The sequence below is a fragment of the Pleurodeles waltl genome, chromosome 6 (genome assembly GCF_031143425.1).
Source record: "Pleurodeles waltl isolate 20211129_DDA chromosome 6, aPleWal1.hap1.20221129, whole genome shotgun sequence".
Classification (NCBI taxonomy): domain Eukaryota; kingdom Metazoa; phylum Chordata; class Amphibia; order Caudata; family Salamandridae; genus Pleurodeles; species Pleurodeles waltl.
Genome location: NC_090445.1, coordinates 1,690,915,416 through 1,690,940,272, shown reverse-complemented (window position 1 = coordinate 1,690,940,272; position 24,857 = coordinate 1,690,915,416).

Genomic DNA, 24,857 nt, shown 5'->3' with positions numbered 1-24,857 from the left:
CAGAAAATCTTCCGCCCCCCCGGCCCTTGTGACGGCGCGCTGACTTCACTGTTTTATTTTCTCCATCAGAGCAGGAAGCGGCATTGCGGCTGCTTCCTGCTCCAATGGAGAAAACAGCCCCAAACGGCCTTCCCACCGTTCAGGAAGGCCTCGTTTTAAAGGGGAGACTCTCCCCTTTCAAACAAGGCCTTCCTGAACCGGTTTCCTGGCCCTCAATAGCAGCACAGCTGTGATTGAGGGCCAGGAAACCCCACTAGACACCAGGGATTTCACTTGGGGGGGTCGGCCCCCTCGGCAAATAGGCTGGATCCCCCCGCCCACAAGGCATATATATATTTTTTTTAAGGTAGGTGTCCCCGGGGGGGGAGGGGGGGGGTCGATCATGCACAATCGCATCTCCCAGGGGCTATCTTTTTTTTTTTTTTTTTTAATGAAATTAACAGGGGGTCGCCCATATGAGCAGGGTGACCCCCATGTGGGGACAATCATTTTTTTTTAGCAGTTGTATGGTTTCCCTGGGGGCGACTATGGCCCCCAAGGAAACCATACAGCTACCAACAAAATATATAGATCTATATGTATAGATACATATATATATGTCTATATATATATATATATATCTATCTAGATAGATATCTATCTAGACAGATATATATATATATATATAGATCACTTTTGTCAATGCGTGTGTGGTTTCCCAGGTATCTGCGATCGCCCCCAGGAAAACCGGACCCAGATATAAAAGTGATATATGTCGGTATATATATATATATATATATATATACATGTGTGTATATATATATATATATATTTATTTATATATATATATATATATATATATATATATATATATATATATATATATATATATATATATATATTCGCCACCAGTTGTCTTGGAGTTGCAGATTGCGTCTTCAAAGCAATGCACATACTTCAACTGACATGTTTCAACTGTAGCTTTTAGGCAGCAATAAAAAAGTCAAGTAAGTTTTGTGATTATGTTTCTGCTAAAAAAGGATCAGACTTTTGTCTAGTGGCAGTTTTGATGCCATAAAGTAGTGGAGGAGGTCATGGGAGTGGAAGCACCAATAATGACTGTTGGACTGGGCGCTAGAGGTGCTGAGGACTGTGGCGATTGGTATGTGACAAGGTGAAGTAATAGTGTGTCTTTTTTTGAGTGTCTTGAAAGAACGTGCTGATTGAGGGAAGAAGCGAAGGTAAGGTGACATCTACTGATGCACATATCACACACCCACCCACCAGCAATTTTGTGACTGTCTATGTGGGCCAGTGTTTTAGAGCAACAGTTTAACCAGCAGCAGAGATGGCATCTCGTTAGATGACTGCTGCTCAAGCCCTCACTTGGGTTATGGATGACAGCTCTGAAGTAGGATCAGAGACTGAGACAGCAGATACTGAGACAGCATCTGAGGAATAGGACAACGGTGCAGACTCTGGGAGTGATTTTTCAGTTGAAGGAGTTCCATTCGATAACTCCTCTTCCAGTGATTATGAGGGAGGTGATGAGGACAGTCCTGCTGTCCCTTTTCAAGCACAGTCTGTGCAACAGGACAGTAGCGGGTTAGCCCAAGCCAGAGAGCAGATACATACGGCGGCAAGCACAAGAGAGAGTGCTCTCTTGGGAGCTCCCCAATTTAGTTCAGCCCCAAATTCCACCGCCCAAATCATATTGTGGAGACATCAAAATGATCTATCACAAAACAAACTGGTTTTGTAAGGCAGGCACCTCTGTTTTTGGTCCTGGGCTCGGCGGCCATATAGGGAAACATGCCAAACCCAGACATTTCTGGAAACTAGACATCCTGGGGAGTCCACAGAGGTGTGACTTGTGTGGATTCCCCAAGGTTTTCTCACCCAGAATACCCTGCAAATCTGAAATGTTGGATAAAAACTCTGTTTTTTCTTGCATTTCTGTCACACAAACTACAGGAATATGCTGGGATCCACAAAATTCCTACCACCCAGTGTTTCCCCTCCTGTCCTAATAAAAACACTACCCCATTTGAGTACCTGTACCTAGTGCCTGCGTCAGGAATTGATCACCCCAGAGTCAACAGTTGACCTCATGCCAAGGACCAACATTGACCGTTGTGTGATGTATTCCTGCCGCAGGCACTAGGCCTCCCCACACAAGTGAGGTACCAGTTTTATTGGGAGACTTGGGGGAACGCTGGGTGGAAGGAAATTTGTGACTCCTCTCAGATTCCAGAACTTTATATCACCGAAATGTGAGGAAAAAGTATTTTGTTTGCCAAATATTGAGGTTTGCAAGGATTCTGGCTAACAGAACCTGGTGAGAGCCCCCAAAGTCACCCCATCTTGGATTGCCCTAGCTGTCTAGTTTTAAAAAATGCACAGGTTTGGTAGGTTTCCTTAGGTGCCAGCTGAGCTAGAGGCCAAAATCTACAGCTAGGCACTTTCCAAAAAACACGTCAGTTTTCAATGTAACAAATGTGATGTGTCCATGTTGCGTTTCCTGTCGCGAGCATTAGGCCTGCCCACACAAGTGAGGTACCATTTTTATCGGGAGTCTTGGGGGAACACAGAATAGCAGAACAAGTGTTATTGCCCCTTGTCTTTCTCTACATTTTTCCTTCCAAATGTAAGACAGTGTGGAAAAAAGACGTCCATTTGAGAAATGCCTTATAATTCACATGCTAGTATGGGCACCCCGGAATTCGGAGATGTGCAAATAAACACTGCTTCTCAACACCTTATCTTGTGCCCATTTCGGAAATACAAATGTTTTCATGATAACTATTTTTCACTCTTTATATTACAGCAAATGAATTGCTGTATACCCGGTATAGAATGAAAACCCATTGCAAGGTGCAGCTCATTTATTGGCTCTGGGTACCTAGGGTTCTTGATGAACCTACCTGTCCTATATATCCTGCAACCAGAAGAGTCCAGCAGACATAACAGTATATTGCTTTCAAAAATCTGACATCGCAGGAAAACGTTACAGAGTAAAACATGGAGAAAAATGGCTGGGTTTTTTTTTAGCTCTATTTCAATATTTTTTTATTTCAGCTGTTATTTTCTGTAGGAAAACCTTGTAGGATCTACACAAATGACCCCTTGCTGAATTCAGAATTGTCTACTTTTTAGAAGTGTTTAGCTTTCCGGGATCCAGCATCGGTTTCACACCCATTCCTGTCACTAACTGGAAGGAGACTGAAAGCACAAAAATAGTAAAAATGGGGTATGTCCCAGTAAAAAAATAACATGCCTTGCCCCTCGGGCGCTGGCACACCCGAAGGCGTTTTAAAAAGAAGCACAGGAACCTACATTTGTGTTTTTTTATTTTACCCATTACTCATGGATCATCCACGAATTTGTGGCAAAATGTATAAAAAATGTTTTTAGACCAGCCTCTGGGACCCCACCGCCATGCCTATGGGGTCTGAGTATCCCTGTCAGGCCTCCTTGTATCATTTCTTATGTTTTTTTAGGAGTGTGTGTGTGTTTTTGTTTTGCAAATTACTGTGGTGTCGTTTGACAAATCAATCTTTCAAAAAAGTGCTACTGCGTGTCTAGTTTGTACACGTAAAGTTTCGGTGTGATATGTCAACTGGGGTATGAGAAAAAATGTGGGGTCCAAAAATGCAAAATCCCCATACATTTTCCATTTACTTTTTTTGAACAGCACTATCGCAAAATATTGCAGAACGGAATTGTGTCGCGTGGATCAAATGTAGATCGAATGTTGATCTACATTTGATCTACCTCATAAGGGAATGCGGCTGAGGAGAGGTTTCGGAGGAGGGCTGGGTGCTTGGACGACGGTCCAGAAGTGAGTAGAGAGATTTAACAAGGTGATCAAGGAAGCTATACAATTAGCTTTGGCATCTAAATCATCTTGAAAAGAGGCTATTCAAAGTATGTTATTATCTTACAGAATTACACCACATTCAGTCACTCGGAAAACACCTTTTGAGCTATTGAGGGGTCGGAAACCATCTTCTAGATTGATTCCTTGGTGGTTAAAGAACAAGAAACAAAGGAATTTGGATGGAAATTATTTCAGTGATGTGAGGGAACAAGTGCATGAGCATCAAGGTAAAGTGCTGAGGAGAGTTAACAATAGAAAAACAATGCTGAGGTTGGTGGCTGGACAGTATGTACGTGTAAAGAATCATGGATTAATACATAAAAGGGGTGCTCGATGGTCGCGTCCTGTGAATGTTGTGAAGGTTTTTGATGGAGCTGTTCAACTTGAAGATGGGAGAACACGTAATTTGCGGCATCTGAGTTTGTTCAAAGCATGTAGTATTCCTGAAGGCAAAGGGTATGAGGATCTGGATGAAGCTAATGGATACTTATGGGGAGACAATTCCATATTGCAGTCAGATGAATTACGTTCTGATGGTGTTGATGAGCGTGAGTCTAGGTATCATGGAAATAGTACGATACCTATTCGGAAAAGCCAGAGAGCACAGAAGTTACCTGGGCATTTCAATGAGTTTGTGATGGGATAAGTGGTTGTTAGGTGTTTCTTGATTAGGAAAATGTGTTATGTATATTTTGTTATGGGTGTTTCTGTTTCATATAGGAAAAAAATAATAATAAGATAATTAGTTTTTGCGTTTTGATAAGGGGGAAGATGTGTTGCGCGTGGATCGAACGTAGATCGAATGTTGATCTACATTCGAACTACCTCATAAGTGAATGCAGCCGAGGAGAGCGTTTGGAGGGTGGCGGTTGGTCGAGCGACGGTCCAGAAGTGAGTGTGACATCGGCTCCTGTAACGAACCAACGTTTTTATTAATAATAAAAAGAAAATACTTCAGCCTGATGATGTACGTTGCCACAGGAATTACACCAAATTTGGCAGAAAGCTGGATCTCGGCCAGAAAGCTTGATTTTTGTGGTTTGATGAAATCTGTTCAGTAGTTTTAAAGCTCCAAAAATATTTGCACATCTGGACCGTGGGGTTTCAGGGACTCTCAAAAGAGTTCCTCAAACCAAATTTAAAAAAATAGAGCATTCTCATTGGTTTAGGTAGCTTTTTTTCCTGTGGGCTCATTCACTCTCACGAGAGCCATGCTCACGCGGAAGTGAGAGCTCTGATTGGCTTCCAGCAACATGAAATGAAATATTGCTAGCAGCCATTGCAGGGCTCAGAGACTTACGGCCTGAATTTGATCTTGGCGTAGGGGGTTAGTTTGTCTCAAACGTAACAGATATCCCTTCCGCTGTATTAGGATCCTATTAAATCCTATGGAGGTCACATTTGTAACGGAGTATACCATCCACCATGATCGCATTCTCGCCCTTCGTCCCCTGCTCTGAGTTCTATTTAAACAGAAAAAAGGGGTTAGGGTAGGGATGCCCCGATCCCTTAGACCCTGTGGGGGAGGGTGGGTGTGTTCCAAAGGACATGCCCTTGGGTCCAAAAATATTTATTGCTAAAAAAAAGTTGGAATCCTGTAGGATTTTTAAAAAAAAGAAAATGCCCATCAGCGTTTTTTAATTAATATCTGTGGCGGGGGCTTGAGGCTCCCTCCCTGAGTCCCAGATGGGTCCCAGGGAGCCCATCCCTTGGGTCTAAGGCATAGAAATGGGGAGGGCCGGTCCCCCGGGCCTCTTAAGGCTCGTGGAGAGGAGCTGTGCACCCCTCCTTATAGTTAAAATATGGGTCCGGGGGTGGGGTCCTCGGGGCACTTTTGCTCTGGGGAAGGAAATCCGGTTTCCCTCTTGCATGGCGGCACTGGGACGGCTTTGAGGCCTCACTGAGCATGGGAGCTGCACATGGTGCTGACTGGAAGACTTTTGTCTACACACATCTGCGTTCAGACATTCCGCTCAGACCAGGGTATGAGCACAGGTACCTCACACTGTGCGCTGCGCCCCTTGTGCTCGACTGGTAGCGCCGTTTATAAACACCCGTCCTCAGTCCTGACAGCGCCGCACAAAGTCACGCGAAGACCTTGTGGAGATGTCAGCGCCTCCGAGAAAAGGCGGGAAAAATGCTGGCAGGGTCAGCAACTGTATCCCATCACAATCCCTCATTCACGGAGTGCAGAGAGGGGACTCTAAGGGCGGAATTCGATTACACAATGTCAGGTACTGTTCCGAGAGCTATCGGATACCAGCAATGCAATTACCACGCACATCTGGTGTGCTAACCCCGTGCATTAAAAGTAGGAGATGCATTCAAGTGATGTCATTGGTGAGATATCACGTTTACGTAAATAAAGCAAGCTGTGTAGCTTGACTGGCACCCGGTGGCAAATCTACCGGTACCTCAAGAGTTAAGTACGAAAGATAGCTGATTTTTACTTCAAACTCATTTCGTGATAACATTTAAGAACTTGTTGTATGTCCACGAGTTTGTTGTCCTAGTTGTGACTCCAAATACATTTATGCCGTCGTGTTCTTTATTTGTGTAGCGCTTATTCTCGCCTAAGTCCCCTTCAAGGTGCCTTTGGGGCGAACTTCAGGGAAGGAAGTTAAACAGAGCATGAAAGGGACATGAACAAGTGATGGATAGGACTTGTGCACATGGCGTTTGTCATATCGGTCACTTTATAGCGCTTAACAGTGACCTTGGGCCGCTTCAAACCACTACAATATAGGATAGAAAGAATGAATGAAATGACCTGCTGCTGAAGTGTGGAGTTGAAAAGAGACTGTCACCAAAGTTAATGACTATATCCTCGTGCCTTCGATCTTCATTAGTGACCAACCTCTAACCAACTTCGGCACAATTTCTATCTAGTATGAAAGAAAATAAATTATCAGAAGTGACATTTAGGGGGCAGCAGAAGTCACAAGTGGATCCCCGTGATTTCTGTGGTTGCTCCAGAGCATGTGTGTGGAAGCTGTGGATGAGGAGATCTGTGGGCATCCAAGCTTTGGTGGACAGGAGACCCTCGGAGTAGAAAGGGGGCAGAACCTTGCCTAGTGCGTCTCCTCGCAACCCCAGTGTAGTTAAAATCAATAATGAAACACAGGTTTTTAATATGCATTTATTTATTTACCCATTAGGTGTTTTCATAGCACTGCTCCTCAGCTGAGCCCCAAGGGGCACTGGCAAGTTCTAGCTGTGGTGGAAAGGTGAGCGGGTGAGAGGTTCAACATCACTGGTCTTGTGCTAAGTCGGGTCTTCATGGGGGCGAGAGGTGCCCACTGGTTCTGGCAGGAGAAGGAGGCTACACCACTTGAGACCCCTGTGCAAATTAAACTAGTCCTTTGATAGGGATTATCATCACCTGCTAAGCTGTAACTCAGACCTGCAACAAGTCTGAGATTCTGTGATTGTACTTCCACCATTTGCAAGTCCTTCTATTTGGTCTCCAGACTAGTCTCAGTCGACCAGGCTGAAAAAAACAGGTTCTAACACCAAACTAGCACTAGTCTCCTCTGAATGCAGGGAATCGTCTTCCAATCCCATCGACAATCGAAAGGAGGCACCCGCCTCTCTGCGTCAGGCACTGTGCAGTAGGAACATCTCCACATCCCACCAGACCCTGTAACAATTACATGAAACTTTGGAAAGACTTCTAAATAAACCTCTTCTATTGCCTCTTCTAAGCCAATGCAGCTCAGAGGAACACTATTGTGCTGAATGAGCACTCATGAGCATCTGCAATGAATAAAAGTGAATTAAAACAGATACTGTTTCCCCATGTGGACTAGGATCCAATTGTATTAATTACCAGCCAGTTTATAAACCGTGTTATGGAATACAAGCTATCTCCAACACTTGGGGGTAATCTGCATAACAATATGTTTCGTGGGAAACATAATGAGATATGGTAATAACCTTAACCTAAAATTGTTGGAGCAGCAGAGGAGATACAAAAGGTCTTTGTCTTCTTCTGTAATATCTAGAGATCTTTAATATCCTGAACAAGTCCAACACAAAGCACTTGGGAGCCGGTCTCATATCACGCCGTGGGGCTGCAGCATCTGCGGTTTGTGTTCGACATCCTCAAATTGACTCGAAAACCTTATTTCAGGGAGGATCATACAAGATAATCATACAAAGACCTTGCTGGCCATTGACTTGAGAACAAATTCTGAACTTGCAATTAATTCAAGGCAGGAGTTCATTACAGTAGAACATGCTGGCCTAATTAAGAGAGCAACCATGATGACTGAAGCATATCTTCTTCCAGTCGACACCTGACACCCGACACTGAAACGTAGGAGCCAATCACATGCTTTGAAAATAACACCAATGAGTGCATTGGCCAAGAGGGAGGATGATGTGCTATTCTCCAGATATTGATCACTGCAAATTATATCATGTTTTAAAATAACGGACTAGATTTGTAAAGCTTTTCAGTGTGTAATTGCGAAATATATATAACCCATTCCTAATTTCCGTTCAATTAAAAAAAATACACTAGACATAACATTTTATTTATGCGTAAACATCATTGCTGGTTATCCATAGCCTACACCACACGACGTACCCCAGTACCTTTGAAGAGGGCTCAAGAAGGTTTCTCACTTCAGAAAAGTTTGCAAACTTGTTGTCAAGCAGTGTGTATCATAACATTTTTATCAAACTTGAAGGTTAAAGAGCTGCAGGTTTTACAGGCAGTTGTCAAGAGGAACTAATGAAACATTCCAACTGTCCAGTGACTACCACAGTAGTCAGGCACAATATTCCTCCAGAGTAGCAAACTATGCACCTCAATATTCTTCCATAGCAGCAAACTATGCACCTGAGTGAAAATTGTGTTCTCGGTTCAAAACACTGAGTGCAGAGCATGTAAGTGTATTTGTGCACAGAAGAGTCGACTCATGCCATGTCTTCCCTGCTCTAACATCCCTCAATATTACGCCCAGAGTCTCATCCAATAAAGGATTCCTGAGTCTACAAAGTCCTGTGTAAACGGATAACAAACTCCAAACTCTTGGTGTCATACCAGCAAGCCAGTTCCTAAGGTTAGGTATTCAAAATAGACTCTGCCCCTCCTACTAAAATTCAATTTTTGGGGGTGCAGAACCTTGCAAGTTCACTGGACACCGAAATGTGGCCCCCTTCTGATGCAGAATAAAGTAGAAAGATCACAAATGATAAGCGTACAACCCCCTTCCGTTCCTACAGGCGTATGAGCCACATTGTAGCTGTAAAACCCAGGAGATTCAGGGGCATATTTATATTTATGAGCCCCTAGCACCACCGGAGTGTCACCTTTGGTGACGCTCCAGTGGTGATATGCCCTGAGTCTTAATTTCAAGGTGGCGTTAACCCACTTTTGTGGCTTAACGCCACCTTGTAAATACAACCCCTTCACACGCAGCCCTTAGTGTGGTAGGGGAGTGCAATGGGTGTTGATGTGGGCGTGCTACAGCAACACCCATTGCAATTTGATGCTGCCTCAGATTTACGAGTTTTTGTAAACCTGAGGCTGTGCCAAAATCTAACACCACCGCAGGGGTGGCATTAGCAGGACGCAATGAGGAGGAACACTTTTATTTCTCCTTGTTTTTTGCCTTTTCTATGTGTGCTGCACTCTGCAGGATGCATAGAAAGAGCAAAATGCCAGAAATAATTGTTTATGTGCCGGAAGGTGTCCCTTCCGGTACATAAACAATAATTTCAAAATTACGCTTTGGCACTTCTGTGTGTGCTGCATTCTGCAACACACACAGAAGTGCCAAATCGCCGTTAGTGATTGTTTCTGTGCAGGAAGGGACACCTTTCCACACATAAACAATCAAACCCCTCAATGCAGACATCCTTGCACGATGGTGCAAAGATGCATGCATGCATTGGCAGCTAAATTTAGCACCAGCGCAGGGGACAACACAGGGGTGTGCCGTATTCAATTAAATATGGTGCACCTCTGCGTCTTGAAAATGACAGAGCGCGGCTCTGCCAAATTTGGTGAAGTGTTGTGCTCTGTCATTTTCCTAGAAATATAGGCCTCAGTTTATCCCAGTTACTGGGATGCTACCAAGTGCACAATCATCATCACCCACTCTGCTTCTATGAAAACTTGTTTAATCCAATGTGCTTGGAAGTGACTCCCACACTAAAAAGAGAGCAGTGAACAGCTAAGAAACAAATGCATACATAGATAATTGTATATTTAAATCAACTTTACTTAATGGCAAAAATTAAAAAAAAGATTGTCTTAATAGGCAAACATGCACATAGTTCGCTTTGTTTCTGAAAGCTAAACATCCACCTGAATTCACTAAGTGGACATTGTTACCCTCTGGTTGTTTCCCCATCCATCTTAAATCAGTAAGGGGACACTTGCCTCCTTCTTCTTTGTTTGTTTCCCCTTACTCAGAATTCTGAAGGACCCAGAAACCTATTTTCAATTATTGAGAAATAAAACAGTATAACTCTTATACCCCAGATCAGTGTCTCTTCAATATCCAACTTTAAGAAAACACACCTGAACCTATTGGTGCCCAGGAGAACATATTTCCATAGTTTGTCTTACAATCGGGTGCTACTGAGGTCCTCTGAGCTACAAGTTACTTTTCATTGCATGCTCACTGTAATATCAGTCCTTTGGCACTGAGGCCCTCATTACCAGTGTGGCAGTCTTGAGACCTAAACACTCGTGATGACAGTTGGACCGCTGCAGACAGGGTGGTCCGACTGCCCTATTGTGACTGTGGCAGATTGGCCACGGTCCGACCCCCAGCACTGCCAGGTTGCTGCCTGTCGACAATCTGGTGGTCTCGGCAGTCGCAATCCGCAAGGGCAGCGCTGCACTGGGTATTATGAGTCCCCTTTCCGCCAGCCTTTGCATCGCGGTCCCACCGCCCTGCAAAGGCTGGCCGAAAGAGGGTGTCGGACTCCCCTGCACTGCCCATGCACTTGGCGTTGGGCAGTGCAGCGGCCCCCATGGTGAGCCTCGTCGCACATTTTACTGCCCGAACTACGGGCAGTGAAATGCGTGGCAGGTGCTGTCACACCCGATGCACCACAACATTGCCGCCGGCTCGATTACGAGCTGGCGTCAATGTTGTGGTGAGTTTTACGCTGGGCCAGTGGGCGGAAATGCTGTTTTCACCCACTGGCCCAGCGGAAAACTCCTAATATGGCAGGCCAAAGACCTCCATTACTAGTGGTCTTTTGCCTGCCATGGCTTCGGTAGTCCTATGAAAGGAGCACCAAAGTCGTAATAAGACCCTGAATATAAGATGTTCATATTGAGTAAATCCATCCACTTCTAAGAAAGTGAAAAGAAGTAAACACTTTATGGTTAGTATAATTTTTTTAATAGTTTTTATTGCCATTTTTATTCTAAGTGCATTTCTAGTATAGCATAGTTGTTATATTACAAAACAATAGGCATACAGAGCAATTGTTCAAAAAGGTTGAATATGAGCAGAATAACAACATAGAACTCTGTAGTCAGTAAAGGTCTGTGTGTGTACAACAGGGAAAAACCTCAATAACAAGGACAAGGAAGACGATGAGGGATGAAACCAAAAATATTCAGTTGACGCTCAGCGGAAAGCAGAGATGCCAAGAAATATAACTATGAAGCATAATGTTACTGGCTGAGAAATGAAGAACCCCTACTTATTAAGCGGGAAGTAGATGCATAAGCAACATTGAAAGAAAAAACGAAAATAATGGATGCACTCGTGGGTAGTGACGGGATAATGCATCACAAGTGTGACAAAGCCGGTGGGGGCCAATAGGGTTGTACAGTTTAATTTTAATATGGTCAACAGGGCTGGCTTTAGCACTGGTGGTGCCCTGTGCGACAGTCTTTTTTTGGCGCCCCCCGGCCCCAACCACGACCACCTTCTCATATTCACTCCCTACCACCTGGTAAATGAGCCCTTCATCACTCCATAGCCCCCCTTTCACATAAATTCATTTGTTTCAAAGCTCTTGTAAAGGCTGGCTTTACTAATCCACTCAACTATCCACATAAAATACAGATCTGTCCTTTGCAGCAAGCATGTTAACCCTCAATGCCACTTTATGGCGAGTCAAAGCTGCCAAAACTCCCATCTCTCTCCCTAGCAGGAACATTAATCACAAGAGATATCTTGACATTTTAATTGCTTCCTGAAGGCTGGATGCAAACAGGAAATTTTTAGCAAGTGCTTTTAAAGCACAGGTTTCTAAGTTATTTGTTAAACACAGCGCCGCCCTGAGGTCAGCACCTGGTGCTACCGCACCGCTCGCACCGCCCTAAAGCCGACCCTGGCTATCAATATTAGAAACTCAGATGGTATGGTAGGTGTATCATGTGGAGTGGAGAAAAAGGGGGAGGTGAAAGAGGGAGAAGGAAGTGGTCCATTGGCATGGTTAGGAATTGGACAGAGTGGCTGCATTCCCCTCACAGAACTTCTGCAGGAGCATGTCCCGTGACTCTGAAATAGGGTATTTACTGAGTCCTTTCACCTCCTCCCTGCGTAGTAATGTGCTCTCAGCCTGGGCCCATGCCGGCATGGATAAGACCCACATGGAGTCCACTGACCACCGTGGGGTATACTGCTTTCTATTTCCGAGTGATCAGTTGTTTTGTCAAAAAAGGGTGAGGTCAGCAAATTGCATTGTAGCTTTGTGTTTTTTGGTACATCAGTATAGTCAGTATAGTTCAGAATTGCATGTTTCCAAAGTGTAGGAAAAGACAGTCCCCATGCAGCTTGTCAAGTGCGTTATGACATCTTTCTAGTAGGTGGTTATGGAGGTCTAGTAGGTGGTCTAGTAGGTGGTTTCCACGACTGGTGTTAGGCAAAGGGGGCAAGCAGCATCAGTGCGGTGGATATAGCAGTCTATTTTACTGGGAGTCAGGTAGGCTCGGTGTAGAGTATAAAACTGAATCAATTTGAAACAAGCATTTCGCGATACCAAGGAAGGGTAGATTAAAGTACCATGCCAATCGGCAGCCATGCAGGCGTGGCCAAGATCTGCATCCCAGTGTCTTCACAGTGTGGAGAGGGGAGGTGATGTGAGTGGCCAGCCATAGCGTCTGATGTCTACTCACACACAACACGTGCAAATATTGGACGACTAGATGCTGTGGTGGTTCCTGTTGTACTTCCCCAGAACTGATTCAGTACACCAACAAAAGAGGAAAACAGCAAGAATTGGTCTGGTGGGAGTTCGAAGACTGCTATTAAGTCTTCTACTGTGAGGAGGATTCCACTGTTGTATAAATCTGAACTGTGTAGAACCGCCACGCACCATGAGGTCAATTACCCGAGGGTGGTGGATATGTGCCCTCACAGCATACTAAGTAATGGCAGTGCTGGGGAATATGGTGTGGTCGACTGGGTAATGAACAGGGCCCTAGGGTTACTTTATAGTTCATCTAATAAAGTTCTTTTTCAATTGGGACATTTCTGTTGGGTGTTCCTCTTAGGAAATTAATGGTCCAATTTACAGTTTGGCAGAAGGAAAATCCATCTTGTTACAAGTGCCATAGGATATAATGTGCTTGTAATAAGGAGGACAGGACATGTGCCACAGATGTGTCAGAGCAACATGTCTGCCCAAAACTAAACCAGGCACCCGTGATACCCTACCTTAACAGGTGTATTTGTAGAGCACACAGTAATTTTTACACAATGGAACTCATTTTCTCAATCTCAGAAAGGTGAAAAGCTGAGCGTACCTATAGATAATCAAACCTGTGACATCTAATCAGACATAAATCCCTCTAGTGGATGCCCTAGTCCACTGATCCACCCGAGCTGGTCCTGCTTTGCTCCTCAACTGGATGGAGATGAAGGAGGAAGCTCCTTACTCTTGCAGTGACTGCATGGGTTGATTTTACTGCAATGTCTGGGAAGGTGCTGCTTTTCTGCTTTTTCTGTCTAGAATTTGGGAAACTCATATAGGAGAGGGGTTGCATTTTCAGTTGTGATCTTGAGCAGGTGCCTAAGGATGAGAACTGCCAGGCAGTGCCTGATGTGCCTGAACAGGAAGCAGCCTAGAGATGGTTTGTGCAGATTGATGGAGTTTGGAGTTTGAAACCTTGTTTTTTTTCTCCTTCTTTGCAGAGCAAACATCACCGAGTCAGTTTTTGCCAGGGACTCTACTAGGATGGGAGCTGTTGCTTACAGATAAGGGGAATCTGATATCTGCAAGGATAAGGTAACTCTGGAGAAGGGGGTTAGTTTACACAAGAAAATACTTGAAGGTTTGGAAGGAACAGGAGAAGGCATGATCCGCGTACTGAAACTGGTTGGAACGGGCTGGGATTGGGACCAAGGAGCTGAACTTGAGAAAGCCTGAAAAAACAAAACTATACAGACAAGATGTGCCATTAACAATAAGCAATGAGAAGGTAAGATGACAGTACAAATTAAAGCAGCCCTAATACACTATTATAAGTGATAGTTTGTGTGCTTCTTGGGAAATAATCTCAAGGTGAGAGGTAGAGATCACATGAAAGCCAAGGAGCAGTTAGTCTGACATGGTCTGGTCACATACTAAGAAGCTCTTATCTGTGCAAGAGGCACCAAGCCTCAGAATGTCATTGGCACCTCAGTAATAATAATCAGGATATCAAACCAACCACAAGAAAGGACAAAATTGGATAGAGCAAGAAACACTGAAGACAGGAATCGGACTCAGGGAAATGTTGGACCAGATTCAAAGTACCGGCCACAAGGCTGATCGCAAAGACCATGGCTGCTAATTTTCCAAGGTCCATGAGTGACTAGTTAGCCAACTCCTGTTTTTTCCTTAGATTTCTCTGATGTTTAGTCTTGGTTTTATACTCGATTATGATTGAAAGTCCCCAAATTCTAAGCAAAAACTGGGTCTGGCCTAACTAGTCACACGTAGACCCGTGGAAACCTTTCAGTTATGAACTGTGTAACTGAGAAAACAGAATGAAGAGAAGCTACAAACAGGCAGGAACAGAATTAGTACACAGGCAAAGTAGCAATTTACACACCAACAAGGGCAGGACAAGAAGTGAACAGGCAGAAATAGAATCTCCTGTAAAAGGAGGGACAGAGAAACAGCAAGGAACAGAAAGAGGAAAGAGCAAGTAACAAAGCAGGAATTAGGGCACAAAGTGAAACCAAGATACAAGAAATCAAGGGGCAAGGCTGCAATCAGAGCAGCAAGACAGAAGTGGAACAAGGCGGGCCTCGGCAGATAAGACTGCTACCAGGCAGAACCATCTGGAGGCACAGGGGAGGAACACAGGTGCAGAGAGGAAGCCAGTTGTGAGACACCTAGCAGTACAGAGATACAAGGAACCACAATGAAGGGAAAGCTACACAGAAACTTTGAGAGAAGAAAACTTAGAAGCCACTAGGCACAAAGAGAGGAACTGGGAAACCAGAAACAGAGTGTAGACTGGACCTGAAACTGTGACAAGTCAAATACGCAGGCCTAAAGGCATCAGTATAACCATAGGAGGCAGTAGCAAATGTACTGGCCAGGACTCCATCTCCTGGACAAGATCTGGCAGAAGGAAAACCATGTTCCACAATGATCCAGGACTGTAAAGTGAAACCAAGACTGGAACATAATGTGGAGCAAGGTGTGTTGTGTGCTGGAGAATGTACTGACATGGTCAAGTCTAAAGGCAAAACCTCACATGGCCTACATGAGGACCACTTAGTGGCCGGATGACTGAACCCTGATGGGTTCGCTGAGTCCCATTTACTTTGAGGGGACGTCTCTGCATGGGATTTTGAGGAATATTTCTGCACTTTCTAGTTACATGGATAATGGGGCATTGGAAGAATCTAGATCTGCTTGGGACATAATGCAGCTCTGCTCAGTAGAATATGGCCTGATTTGAGGGGGTATCACTATGCAATGATGTGCTGACTACACCATAACACATGAAAAAGGGTTATTCTCTTTACGTTTTTCCTAGTTTTAGTAATGTATAGATTTTGGGCCTTATGTAGAATTTGGAGGACCAAGTACTCTGTCAGAACGTGGTGGTTATTCTGTTAGCTATAATACAAGTGCATGGGGGTAGAATTCACTTGAAATACAATGGGCAGGACATCAATCACATTTGTGACAGAGCATCCCATCTGCCAAACTCTAAACAAGTCTCTATGTTTCCAACCTGTAAACTTCATCAAATTGACAGCTTGCTTGCATTGTTTACACCGGGGACAACAGCTCAGCCCATGATCTCGTCACATAAATCACAGACGGCTTTATGTGATATTGTTTTGCCTTACCCAATATAGAGATGCATCACCAGACTTTTATTTTACCTCTTGTTGCAAGTTCTGTTTGTGTAACATTGATTGAAAGACTATATTGGATCTATGAAGAAAATTATAGATGCACAACTGATAACAATGTGTGCACATTGGGCCCTATTCATGAATCAAACTTGTAAAACTATGGGCAGAGAACTGTATTTCTGCTTCACTGTCCCTTTATATGTTTTTCTAGTCACAAACTTTCCCAGAAGTACACCTGGAAAACTGTGCCAGTGCATGGACATCGATTCACCAAAATGCCAGGGTTACTGAAAGTGGCATCATGTATCCTAGATCCTAATGACAAACCAGGAAGTGACATCATATGACTTTTGACCTTCAATCTTCTTAATTGTCATTGCTGAAGTTCCATAACCTGCATGACTAATATACCAACACAGACAACTGTCTATTTTCGATGCCAGGGCAACATTACAAGCTTCTCTTCATGGTACAAGAAAAATATGTATTTCAGTTCTTTCTATATTGAATCAGAAGAGTGTACATTGCACTGCTGATTTATTTATTTTATAAACCCTAGTGCAGAAAGACCCAGTCCTAGTGGAAGCTGCAGAGGTTAAACAATGCTCATCAGCACACTGTTTACCTTTTTGTTCTTGGAATGGCAACTAGTGATTTTCACTAAGACTCTTTCTGATTCACTATTTCTTGCTCACTAACTTTTACCCACTCACTCTCACTTACTTGTAACCATCATTTCTCTCTCTCACTGGTTCTCACTTACAGACTCGTTCATGCTGGCATTCAGGGGCACATTTACTAAAGAATAGCACAGTAAAGCATGGCAAAGTTGCTGCATTACATTGCATCGGGGGAAGACAGCACTGCAGGCTCCTAGTTTTGGAAACAACCATCTTTTGCGTGCCATTCCCCCAGATTTTTGTCTTCTTTTTCTGAACATATGTTTGGGGTGTCCTTTTTAAACCTAGTGAAATAGTCTTACATTTAAATCATACATTTAATTTTCTTACAGGGCCCTGGTATATGGTACTACATGTAGTGCTACTGGTGGGCTGCCGCACTCATTGTGCCACCAACTAAGGTAGTTCTGTAAAACATGTCTCAGACCTGCCCCTGCAACCTGAATATGAAGTTTTACACTGACATTGTGACCTGGCAAAATAAACCTTTTGCCAGGCCTAATCCTTCATTTTTAATACCTATACGCCATCCCTAATGTGGACCCTACATGGCCATATGGCAGGGTGCATGAGTTTTTTAAAGGTATGATATGTATATTTAATGTTTTACATATTCTGGCAGTGAAAAACCCTCGAAGACATTTTTCCCTGTAGTGAGGCTGGCTCTCGCATAGGAGAAGACAGGGTGGCACTGTGACAAATGTTAGAGCTTAATTTCAGTTTGGGGGTTGCCAAAAAGATGATTCAAGGACTCATTTTAATAGTCATTTGAATTAATGGTCAAGTCGGATTTAATATTGCTATTTTAAAAAGTTGTCATTTTCTTCCCTGAACCAAAATCGGTCTTTGTGCCAGTGTCCGCTGCCACCCGACTGCTGATGGCTTCTCTGTGATGAGATGTGGATTGCTAAAAGACAGTGTACAAAAGTCTTGGGTGTGAAGAGGAGTTTTTCTGAACCCCAAAGCAGTGCCCCCCGGTTCTGGACCCCTAGCTTGTGTTAGAGTGTACTCCTCCTGTCCCCAAACTGCAAAATCTGAGACTTGGAAGATTTTTCCCAACTTTCTGTATGGAGAACCAGTGAAACGGGCTTTCTGTAAAAGCCACAGAGATTGACGTCCAATCACCAGTCGGCCTCAAGTTGCTGGTTTGCCATGCTGAAGAGATCTGACTTTCAGAAAAACTAATATGCCTGATCTTAGAGAACTTCATCAGGACCAACGCCAATCAGTTACCTTCCTGGACATAGACTTCAAAGTTTGCACGCTTGGTGCTTACCTGCATTTGTTGATGACTCTACAGAAACCCGTCATCATCAAGCCCTGCTTCTGATCCAGTTCGGAGCTTGCCTTGTTTAAAACCACTTTTTCTCCATAGAAGTTTCCACGTCAGAAGATACCATTTCCACCAGGATGAACCTGGCCATTGTATCCGGCCCATGCTCCATCACGGTTGACCTTAATTTTTTACTTTGGCACAGTGTAGAGCGACCAGATACCTTCGGTAGGTGCTTTGTGCTCTTTAGCACTTTTTTTAATTACAACTTTAAAAGTTCATACATATTGGATGTTGTATTATTTTGGTGTGGTTACAGTACACAACATTTACTAAATTTTTCTAAATTGGTTTGGGATTTTTCTTGTGTTGTGATTTTACTTCATTAATGTTGGAGTACTGCATATTTTGCACATTGCCTCTAAGTTAAGACTGACTACTTTGTATCAGGCTACCAGAGTTAAGTACAAGTTTATTTGGTGACTTTAGTGATTCACACTCACGAAGACTGTGATCATTATTTGGCATGGAGTCTCACTCCCTTATTGAGTGCTCTAATTTCTTACACAAACGATTCTAGAATGTGGTGTTACTGCTCTCTTCCTCAGCTGTGGCGCACAAACGGGCTTCCTAGCACACACCTACGCAACATGTTGCAAATGTGTGTGTGATGTCTAGCATTGTACAGAAACGGTACACTTCTAGTACCAAATAGCATGCCTATGTAAATTTTAAAAGTTAGGAGAATCTAAAACATATCGCCAGCTTAACACCTCCATCAAGGAGATGCTATTTTTGGTGCAAATCTCTGACTAACAACTTTGCTAGATAGACTTTGCATCACAATCCGTGGTTTGTAATGTGCGAATACTCAGATAGCACCCATGTCATGCCCCTTTCATGCAAAGTAGTGCAAAACAGTGGAAAGTGCTTTCTGTACTATTTGAAAGATACTTTCCAGTGCAATAAATATTTTAAGTTAGAAAGTAGTTTGTCAAGACTCTACGCCAGTTTGCATCACTATTTTTATTTTCTTGCTTTTTCTTCAAAGGATTGCCATTGCCAGAGTTGTTATTCAATTAAGGCTAAACTTTTGGAACTCCTCCTACCCTGGTATCCTGGAACATCTGTAGGCTACAATTAGTTCAAAATGCTATTTGAGAAAATAGATATCATAAATTCCAATGTGGAAGAACTTCACTGTCTTTCATAACTATAGTTTATTTAGAACAGAGTGTCCGGCCTATAATATCTACCACATTTCAGACCCTTCCTTCCTCTTAAAGCAATTGAGAATCTGGGATCTCAAAACCAGTTCTTATTCCATATGCAGAGAACTCAGGGCCTCATGTACTAAGTTTTGCCACAGGGCTTCGCCGCAAGCCTTTTTGCTGCACCACCCTGCATCAAAACAAAAAAGCAGGAATGTGCCAAACCCGGAGATATGGCACATTCCTGTCCTAGTCCCCTGCGCTGGTGCACAAATTGCTGCCTAGCACCAACGCAGGCACTGTTGAACTATGGTGCAAGAGTGACTGCGTTGCAGGGATGATGGTGTATGTGCAGGAGGGGACACCTTCCTCCACATAAACAATCATTAATGGTGTTTTCCTCTTTCTATGTGTGCTGCAGAATGCTGCACAAATAGAAAGAGGAAAATAGGAGCGAAATAATGTTATTTCTCCCTGTTGCGTCTTGTTAACGCCACCCCTGAGGTGGCATAGGAATCTGAAGCATTCCCAGACTTGTAAATCTGAGAATGCATCAGATGTCATTGGATTCCATGGGTGTTGCGTGGTAACGCCCACAGTAACACCCATGGAACGCCCCTTTGATGCAGACTAATGCTTGAAGGAGGTCCATATTTACAGCCATGAAAAGCCGTGCATGGTGGCTTTGCGTGGCCTTGTAAATAAGGGCCGGCACACTGCACCACCGGAGCTTAAAACAATGACGTTCCGGTGGCGCCGTGTGCTGCTAGGGCCTCCTAAATGAAGCCCTCGGTTTTTAAAGATGGGGTATAAAAGGTTTTTAGGGTTCGAGATGCCCTACTGTGCAATAGTATTCCACTAAAAGTTTGTGTAGGCCTCACTGTCCTTGTATTTAGAAAAATAATCAAACCTGAATATTTTTTCAACTTATATAACAATCAAGTATGAATCATCCAGTAGCGCTACTAACACTGTCTTAGATAGCGCCAAGAGACTCCAGGTGAGTGAATGCCGCGCTGTCTGCAAGTAAATAAACATTCATAGAAGCGACATGAAATAGTCTTTAGAGGTGTAAGTTCCACCTCTCAGCCAGGTCCCTTCGCCTCTCTCACCTGTCAGGATCACATTGTCGTTTTTATATGTTTCAGAATACTCGGGCCTCGGCGCCATACCTCGATGCCTCTGTTCGCATTCCCTACGATCTGGGCCATCACTTGGTGCCGAAGGAGCCGCGCTCCGCACTCCAGGTGAGATCACGGCCCCCCTTTGTTCTACAATTTGTAGAATATAATCCCATTATAACTCAGACAGATGTACATGTCCCTTGCTCGTGGGCATGAATGCGGATTGTAGCAGATATGGTACCTGTGCCTGTATAAATTATTGCACCAGTGGAGCTCCCTTTGCATCTGTCACTGCTCCCTCCAAGGTCCTGGAGCACTGATTACCATAGTCCTGGCCTGAGGGAGATTTACAGCCAGAAAAAGAGCTATCCCTGGAAACAATAGTAATAACTGCAGTTGTGCACAAGGATGAGTCTGCATAGCAAACACCTGCTCGAACTGTTTGTTCTGTCCATGCATTTCAAGTAGATGCATAAATATGTGCATATAAACGTGCTAGGAGTACCAACTATTCATCTTTTATTGGACTGGGTAATTGTTCGCAAATGTTGGATTGAACTAGGAAGAACATTACTGGAAATGTGAACCACTGTGGTAATCAAACATACTCTGGTGTCAGACTCTGGTGACTTACAACCGTGGCTGTGGTGAGGTGTGGTACTGACGGAACTGATTGCATGGGTGGATCGTGTGTCCATGGATTGCTGGTGAACACGTTCAAGGGAACAGTGGGTTTGCCTAACTAGTGGTTGTAAATATTGTCTAGATAAAGTCATAGTGCAGCCAACAAAAACGCAGATAAGGCACCATTCGCAGGAGATGATTATTATAGATTGATTATTGATAGATTTTCGTCTTGGTTACAACATCATTGATTGCCTGAAATGAGGATGTTTTGATATGTTGCCATGTTTTGGAGAGTGAAGGTCACAGCTGTACTTTCCAGTAGTCAGTTATTTGCTAAACCACAGGGGATGCGCTTTGTAGACTCCATTGGTCAAAATTGGAGGGGACAGAAGGTGGTCAAATGATTTCGCAAAAGTATGAGCTGCTTTGCGCCAAGTTGAGATACTTTGGGGCACATTTACAAGACCCTTTTTGTAACGCTACTGTGGCGCAGTGCATTACAGATATTTACAGGGTGGTGCTAAGCCACTTTTTGTGGCTTAATGCTGTCTTGTAAATATGCCCCCAACGCAGTTTTCTGCAGCAGAGGGGTGTGCAATGAGTGTTGTGGTGGGGGTTCCATCACAACACCCCTTGCTTTTGACTCTGCCCCAGGTTTACAAGAAGGAGCAAAATTCAAAAATGAATGATTGTTTATGTGCAGGAAGGTACACCTTCCTGCACGTGTCCCTTCCTGCACATAAACAATCAATCCCCCATGGTGCAACGGTGTATGTGTTATGGGGATGATAGTTTTTATGCAGGAAGGGACACCTTCCTTCACAAAAACAATCATGAGAGGCGTTTTCCTCTTTCTGTGTGTGCTGCAGAATGCAGCACACATAGAAAAAGGAAAAAACAAGGAGAAATAAAGGTATTTCTCCATGTTCCATCTCCCTTATACCTCCCCTGAGAAGGCGTGGGCTTTGCCCATCCCAACCAGGTAACCAATCAAAGCAGTGGAAGAAGATTTCAACACTCTAGAAAGAGACCTGAAACTCCACACCAACTCATATCATGGGTCCTTGTTCACCAATCTCCATGAAGATTGTGTACAGTCGATAGATTGGTACCCCGCCAGCATAGAAATCAGAAGCCTAAGACTGAAGCCAACAACAGGTGATATAACAACTGAAATAAAGTTAAAATGCAGGCACCTGGAAATTGTGCAACACTTTTCTAAATTTTACAAACTCGCCTTCAAGGTCCAGTAAGGTAAGCAATAAAGGCTCAGTGTACCAATTAAAGCAATAAAGCTCCAAATTGAAGCAATGATACATGTCACATTTTTTCAATAAATGTCAAAACCGGAGCTACGTAAGCAAAATTACAAAGATTTGACATACTTCTTTCAAGCTGAAATCACTAACACCCAAAAATCCTTCACTGGAAATACTGGTCAAACTTTTTATCACCTCTATTCAGTCCCCCCTTTCTGCAGTCAACCTTCTCCTTCTTTAGACCCATGAAAAGTGAAAGTAACACAGCAGGACAAAAAAAAAAAGAAAGTTCCACCCTCACAGCTATGTTCAGTTCTCCTTAGACATAATTTGGTTATCACACGCATATTTAATGTTTTTCTTCTACGTACTTTTGAAAGATGCATTCTTATCCCTTCTTCAAGAAGCCTTTGATGGACCCTCATGTGTTATCCAATCATACACCAATGTCAAAATGCTTTCCCCAAACAAAATCAAGAAGACAGAGGTCACTAGACAACTCCAGGAGTACGCTGATTGGAATCTCATCTAATGATGACCAATCTGGATTCAGAACTTCTTGAGGAATCAGCTCCGGCAAACATCAGAGAAGAACTCTCTAACAATTCTCTTTGATCTCCGAGGTTCCTTTGATACAATCAACCCCACCATGTTACTGAGCAGCTGTATGGATTGGGTGATAACTTTAGTGATCCTGCTTGATCGGATTTGCTAGGTTCTTCACAACTGGAGCCAATAAATATTTCTAGGTTCATCAGTTTGTTGTAGAGTTTCACAGAACCTCCCCCAATTTCTCTTCAATAACTATATGCTAGCATTGATTCAAGTGACAGACCCTCCTCAGGTTTCACGGGATATGTTTCGTTTCTTACCCTAAATAGTCCAGAAAGGATTTGTCGATTGTTATCTTCAAAGATGGTCCGTGAAAAAGTGCATATAATGGCCAGCCAACTTGCTAGGGTCTTGATTATCAGTGGGTCGGTGTTTCAGACCTCAGTGGGTCGGTGTTTCAGACCCCTGTGCAAACTTCTGTTTTCGCAGAGATCAGAAGGCCGAATCGCATGGTGTTTATTGCACTCAGTAATTACTGGGCACAATAAAGATCTTACCCTTCATTAAATTTCAGCAACTCAAACCTGCCCGCATTTATGAATGGAAAACTGTACGGTATTTAACAAAACGTACAATTTGTTGCATTAACAACACAATCCACACGTTACTTCCCAAAAACTAGGAATATGCAATAATTATTGCACCTGACAAATACCAAACACCTTAGTGTAATATTTTTATCAGATGAGATCCTTATCGTATTTGATTTGGGTCACTCGCAATGAAGCCCTAGATAGTCTTGAGATTCCCAGAGCTCGCTGAGAGTAAATCATTCAGATGGATGTTAGTTAATGAGTCAATGCAAATCAATCTTCAACTCATTCATTCCTACATTGCCTTTGACTTCTGGCAAAACACTATCATGACTAATTACTACAAAAGGTCCCAGTGGACTGGAAAAAGCCAAATGAGTCCCAATAAAATCAAGCAACTGGCAGTGGCAAAAGGTCTAATTCAAAGTAGGCACTGTAAGGTTTTTCAATGGTTGGTAACATAAGGCAAACAGTTATACAGTTATACAGTATTAGAAGCTTTGCTGAGGCTTTAGAGGATGCCGTCAATCAATCAACTATTTTTAGAGTGCCCTACTTATCCATAGGGTCTCAAGGTGCTGAGGGGTGTGTCTTCAGAGATCAGTTGAAGAGACAGGTTTTGAGGTCCTTCCTGAACTGAGGCAGCAATGGCGATAGAGGTAAGGTGTTTCAACCTTTTGCTGCCGGGTAGGTGAAAGATCTTTCTCCAGCTTAGGACTTCTTTATTCAGGGTACGTTGGCGAGCGACTGCTGGGATGAGCGGAGAGGTCTGGAAGGGGAGTACCAGGTGATGCAGTGGTTGTGGTAGCTGGGTCTGATGTTGTGGAACGTTCTGTAGGAGTGCATGAGGAGTTTGAAGTTGATCCTCTTCTCGATGGTGAACCAGTGGAGGTCTTTCAGGTGTCCTGTGATGAGTTCCTAGCGAGGGATGTTCAGGACAATTCTGACAGCAGTGTTCTGAATTTGTTGCAGCTTGCTCAGGTTCTTCTTGGAGGTTACGGCATAGAGGGCATTGCCATAGTCAAGTCTGCTCATGATTAGGGCGCGTGTCACAGTTTTTTGGTAATCATTGGTATCAATCTGAAAATCTTCAGTCGGAGGGTGTGGAAGCAGGAGGATGTGACGGAGTTGACCTGTCTGGTCATGGTGAGTGCTGAGTTGAGGATGACGCTGAGGTTTCCCACGTGGTATGTGGGGGTGGAGGGGTGCCTGCTGAGCGTTGAGGGCCACCGGGAGTCATCCCAGGCTGAGGACGAAGGTCCCACGATGAGGATTTCGGTCTTGTTGGAGTTCAGCTTAAGTCAGCTCTCCTTCATCCAGATGGCAACTGCTTCCAGCCTGTCTCTGAAATTGTTCTTGGCTGTGGAGGGGTTTTCGGTGAGGGAGATGATC